The following is a 5,847-nucleotide window of genomic DNA, read 5'->3' as shown; positions in this document are numbered from 1 at the left end:
GAGTGCTGGGGTCAGATGACCAGGTGCCTCTCCAGCCTTCTCTTAAAGATGCCCAAGAAAGTCTGTGCAGGGCTGAGAACTGAACCCCTGGTCTCCAGAGCCCTAAAGGCAGTGTTCTAACTATTAACCCATCCTTCCTCCTAAAATGGAGATGCTGGGGATTGAACCCAGGACCTCATACATGCAAAGCATGTGCTCTACCACTGAGCTACATCCCCTTCTTACCCCTTAACTACATCCCCCCTCCCCCCCACCCCCCTCCCCTTACATGAAACGAGATCAGAACATCTTAATTTCCATTAAGGAAGTTTCTAAAATGATATACAACTAAAACATTAAATCTTGGTGAATTTTAGATTAACATAGTCATTGTAGGGAATTGCCATTAGAGGGCACTCCAGCACAGAATGAGCCATGAAATCAGTTCAACTGAATTTATGGTTCAGTTTCAGAAATGGAAAAAGCTGTTGTTGAATTCTTGATTTGCCAATGCAGCTAACTGGACTATGGGACTTATTTGTATTCCTGAGAGGAGTACACGTTTAAAGCATAAAATGTGGACAGTTAGAATACCGTGGGCTACAGCTACTGTCTTCTAAAGTCGCCAACTAAAAAGTACAAGTTTATAGCATCTAAATACAACATTTTTGATGTTTTCTAGACTGTTTTCCTGCATACTTTCCTTTTGTGACATGAGCTTTGAATTGGACACAAGTTAGGTAGAGATTCTACATCGTACAAGTATTTTAATTTCATTAATTGGCAGTCAGGATAGAAATTGCTGTCTGAGAAATGCTTTGGAAAATTGAGCTGCATGTATTTATTTATTTAAATATTTTGCATCCAAGCATTGGTAATATATAAAACATTTCCTCATTAGGTTAACTGGTTCGAAGTTAGAGAAGATCAATAGTAATTAAAAGTCATGACTAGATGATGCCTGCATTAACCAGAGAGAATTCAGGTGCCCAGGTATATTCTACTAAACCAGAGAGTCAGTCAACAGCTCAGTTGTTTACTCTAATAGTGTGTCACCTATTGAATTTGCATGAAAAATGTAGTCAGAAGAACCCTTCTAAAGAGTTAAGACAGCAGTAGGTCAATGCAGTAATAGCACTGCTGATGCTTGTGCATGTTTGCCAATTTGAGGGAGAGGGAAAGAAACTCTAGCTGTGTCAACTTTGTCCCAATCTTGAGGACTAAAGGTGCTTTCAGAAAGGTGTGTGTGTGATCTGTAGTGCACTTTCTTTTTAGGAGGACACTGATAAAGTTTTTTTGGCCAATACCAGTGGCCAATTATTAACCAGCCATATCGGCCAATACCAATCTGATTGCCAACATGCAGCCCAGCAGCTTGGAGAGCAGCATTCAGCCAGTAAGTCTGAAGTGGGGGGAAGGAGCATGGGGGTGGGGGCAGATTGAGGCCCCCATACTGAGAAAGGGAGTGGGACTGGGGAAGGCGTTGCCCAGCTGGGGTGGCACAAAGTGCAGGACAGAGCCATGTGGGGATGGGGTGGGCAGCTCTTGCCACCTGGGAGAGGCATGAGCAGCATGTGCCCCCCGGATTTGTGCATGAGGCGACAGCAGGCTTGGGGCTGTGCTGGCCTTTTCCTGGCAGGGGGTGTGGGTCGGGGCTGTGTTTGGGGCAGGTGGCGGCAGTGCTGGGAGGGTGGGTACAGGGGGGCTATGGCCACCCCAAAATTCTCTGTAGCTGCCCCCCTCCTGGTGCAGCCTCGCCCAGCCCCCCCTGCTGGGAAGAGGCTAGTGTAGCCTCTGGCCCCGACCCCGTAGTGGGCAGCCTGCCCTCCCGCCACGCACAAATCCGGGAGGCACATGCCACCCTTTACTCCTCTGGGATGCATGCAGCAGTGGGAGCTACCCACGGCTTTGTCCCACGCCCTGCCCTAGCTCTGCAGCTCCTGCCCCAGTCCCAGCCCCGTTCCCTCCCTCACTGTGGGGGCCTCAATCTGCCCCCTCTCCCCCGACATGCCCCTTTCCCACAACATTTACCAGCCAGACGCTGCTCTCCAAGCAGCCAGGCTGCACTCCTGGCCACATACATACTGTGGCTGTGTGCATGCAGACAACATTGTGTACATTTATGCACACAACATTAGCAAGCCCATCGACCAAATAAAACCGATTGCTGATAATGTCTATTTTCCTTTTTATCAATGCCGATACGATATGGACCAATATCTTGGTGCACCCTACCTTCTTTCCCAGATAAGCTGCTCTACGTTCCATGACCTTTTAACAGGTGTTCAGAAAAAATGTTGGACATAAAAGGGGCAGATCATTATGCATCATTTGACCTTGACTTTTTCTCAGTTTCCTCAGTCAAACGTTGAGATGAGAGCTATTCTGACAAATGACTTGCTGTGAAGCCAATCTACATGGTTATGCTATAGGCAAAGGAGATTTTCCATCTTGTCTGGGAGAGCAATTTTATGGTTATCTAAATGGTTTCCAAGTTGATATTTAGAACCTCTGATTCAAGCTCCTTGTGTTTTCTTTTGGGCTTGTACAGTTCTCTAGTATGCAAAGAACAAATCCCAGCAAAGCACCTTGTTAAATGCAGTCCAAATGCTAATAAAACTGACATTTTCATAAGAACTATAATGGAAGTGGTCTTGATTTTAAAAGAATACAAAAATCTTGGAGATTGCTTTAGTTAATGACATTTAACCAACTTCGAATTAAATAAGTGCCTCCAGCAGATGCACAATACAGTATAGAGCAAAAAAACTGTATTTTGACCTTCCGGGGGATAATTCTGGGTGAACATCATTGGAGAGGGAAGAACTTGCTACAATTTGCTAGTGTTGTATAGTTTAATTTTAACTGTAAGTCACTATCTTTCAAATATTTTCATTTTGTGGGTTGCTTAAAGTGATAATCTCTTTACCCAGATCTGTCCACCTCATCTAATGTTTCCTGCAGTTCCTCATCTAATGTTTCCTGCAGCGGCTATAGTGAAAAGGTAGAGCATGGAATGAAAATATTAGCATGAGGGTGTGCACGTGGGTAGATATGCCTGTTCATCTGTGCCACTGATTTGCTTTTTGAGTAAGAAGCCTTCAGAGCTGTATTTCATGTTTAGGTGAGCATTAAACACATTTTAAAAATAGCTGATATAGCTGTACAATTGGTGCAAATGTGTCCATTTAAGAGTGTGATGCAGTTTGGATATATTTGAATCTTAGGGAGATGAATGAAACAAAGTAATTGTAGCTTGATTTGAACAGTGGTACCCAGCTCTGGTAGACTGTTGCCTTTGCAGCTTGTACCACCCTAAAATACATCTCTTGCATCCTAACTCTATCCTTAGGACCCCTTCATCAATGGTTGCCAGAGTTGAAAGGTATGGCACAGTATTGCAGGGGGGAGAAAGAATGGCCACAGTTCCTGTGTGGTGCTGGGCAAATTATTTCAACCATACATTTCACAGGGGCTCATGAATTGTGTGCACGTTACCTTTCTCAGTGTTTGAGTGGATGGAGCTGCCTGAGGTCTGTGGTGCTGAATAAGAGATGCCACTGAAATATTTTTTTTCTCAACAGAAAGCACAATAAAACAATATGCTAAATTATTTGGGCACATGCATTTCAACTGGATACTCCCACACGAAGGCACCTTTTTTTCCTCTCCCTTTGTTCCTCTATTAATTTTCTATAAAATGAGAGTGGTGCTTCCTCAGCTCTCAGAGGTTTTGTGGAGATGAATCCTTGTGAATTTGTGAAGCGCTCAATTGATCCAGCAAGTGCCAGAGGAGAAATTATTCAATTCTGTGTTCAGAGCGGGGTTTGAATGATGTGCAGAATTAAAGGAATGGCTGCATACTGAATGATTAGGATAGAAAAAAAACCAACAACTGTTAATTCATTTAGCACCATCAATAGTGTGTGCACTGCAAGAGGCAAAGGTCCTATGAGGAAATAACATGTAAGAATTTAATTAAGAGGCTCTATCAGACTCGCACATGCACAAGAGCACTAAATGAAGGTCACAGGAGCAACTTGAGCATTGATCTCTCCAACTTTGGCCTAATTTTTGCAACTTTCTATTACATTCCATGTTAGATTTGATGTGTAATTTCTTAGGTTTTTTAGGGGGAAAACAGCAACTCAAAACCAAATTCCATCCACATGAGACTGTTTTGACTTCACATGATGCATATCAACAGGATTAGAATTAGAGCACAGCCCTCTGCCCCCTTGAACTAACCAAGCAACTGCAGTGATAGTAGGCTGCTTACTTTCCTTTTGAGGGCCAGCCATCAGATGGAGGGGATGTACATAATTTGCCAGTGGGCATCAAGGCTGTTTGCTGGAAACAGTGAAATGTTGAGTCCCAGAATTCCTAAGCATTTCATTCCAGGCTCTCTGGTCTTGTGCTCCCTTGATTACAGGTGTTTCTATACCCTCAAGATCAATCCACTCTTGTCCCTCAAGCTAGACCTCACTCATGATCCAAACCAGCTCTGAAATTTAGTCAAGCTCTGTCTCCTCCTTGCTGCCTGGACATCCTAAGGAAGTCAGTGACAGCACAGGGGACAGTCCCCCTATTCTTTGTTTCCATGCCTAGGATTGACTGGTTAGTAGAAACAATTGCAGGGGAAGTCTGCTCATGGGACTGTACATAGCGCAGAAGAATTTTTAGAGAATTTGATCCATCAGTGTGAACGTGCTCAGTAGGAGCTTCTTTCAACCTGCAGTTTTCAGATGCTCATAGCATGGCTATTTTCAGGTGAATTTTCCTGGGGACAGTGAAGGACGCACAGTTTGATCAGCAGGGTAATCTCCACTGGCAAAACATGAAAACCCTATAGTTTCATAGTTGGTAGGGTCAGAAGGGACCTGAGCAGATCATCAAGTCCGACCCCCTGCCATGGCAGGAAAGAGTACTGGGGTCAAATAACCCCGGCAAGGTGTTCATCCAGCCTCCTCTTAAAGACCCCCAGGGTAGGAGCCAGCACCACTTCACTTGGAAGTTGGCTCCAGATCCTAGCCGCCCTGACAGTGAAGTAGCGCCTCCTGATATCTAGTCTAAATCTACCCTCTGCCACCTTGTGACCGTTATTTCTTGTCACTCCTGTTAGTGCTCGGGGGAATAGGGACTCTCCCAATGCCTGCTGGTCCCCCCTGACTAGTTTGTAAATGGCCACTAGATCCCCCCTCAGCCTTCTCTTGTGGAGGCTGAACATGTTCAGGTCCCTTAGCCTCTCCTCGTAGGACCTGCCCTGCTGCCCCCTGATCATGCGGGTGGCCCTCCTCTGGACCCTCTCCATGTTGTCCACATCCCTCCTGAAGTGCGGCGCCCAGAACTGGATGCAGTACTCCAACTGTGGCCTGACCAGTGCTGCATAGAGGGGGAGGATCACCTCCTTGGACCTGCTTGAGATGCATCTGTGGATGCATGACAAGGTATGGTGGGCCTTCCTGACCATGTCCCCACGCTGTCAGCCCATGTTCATTTTGGCATCAGTAATGACTCCAAGATCCTTTTCTGCCTCTGCATTTGAACAGGGTGCTTTTTACACCCCTGTCCAAGTCGCTGATGAAGATGTTGAGATGTTGAACAGTGTGGGCCCGAGGACCAAGACCTGGGAGACCCCACTGTTCACATCCCTCCAGGTCGAATAATACCCATCCACCACCACTCTCTGTGTGTGGCCCTCCAGCCAGTTAATGACCCATCTGACTGTGTAGGCACTGACACCAGTCTTCTAGTTTTTAAATGAGAATGGGGTGAGAGACCATGTCGAAGGCCTTCCTAAAGTCCAGAAAGACTATGTCCACTGCTAAACCTGCGTCTAAGGATTTTGTGACCTGGTCATAGAAGGCC

The 5,847-nt window shown here is 45.6% G+C and overlaps 1 non-coding gene across 1 annotated transcript; it reads right to left on the bottom strand.

The window, feature by feature from the left end:
• Window positions 1-146: 146 nt before the first annotated feature.
• Window positions 147-218, bottom strand: TRNAA-UGC. Its single transcript has one exon. It is a non-coding gene; the product is annotated as a tRNA-Ala (tRNA).
• Window positions 219-5,847: the final 5,629 nt, after the last annotated feature.

This window comes from Alligator sinensis, unplaced genomic scaffold, assembly GCF_000455745.1.
Source record: "Alligator sinensis unplaced genomic scaffold, ASM45574v1 scaffold248_1, whole genome shotgun sequence".
NCBI classification, from domain to species: domain Eukaryota; kingdom Metazoa; phylum Chordata; order Crocodylia; family Alligatoridae; genus Alligator; species Alligator sinensis.
This window is presented reverse-complemented; position numbering and strand designations above follow the sequence as displayed.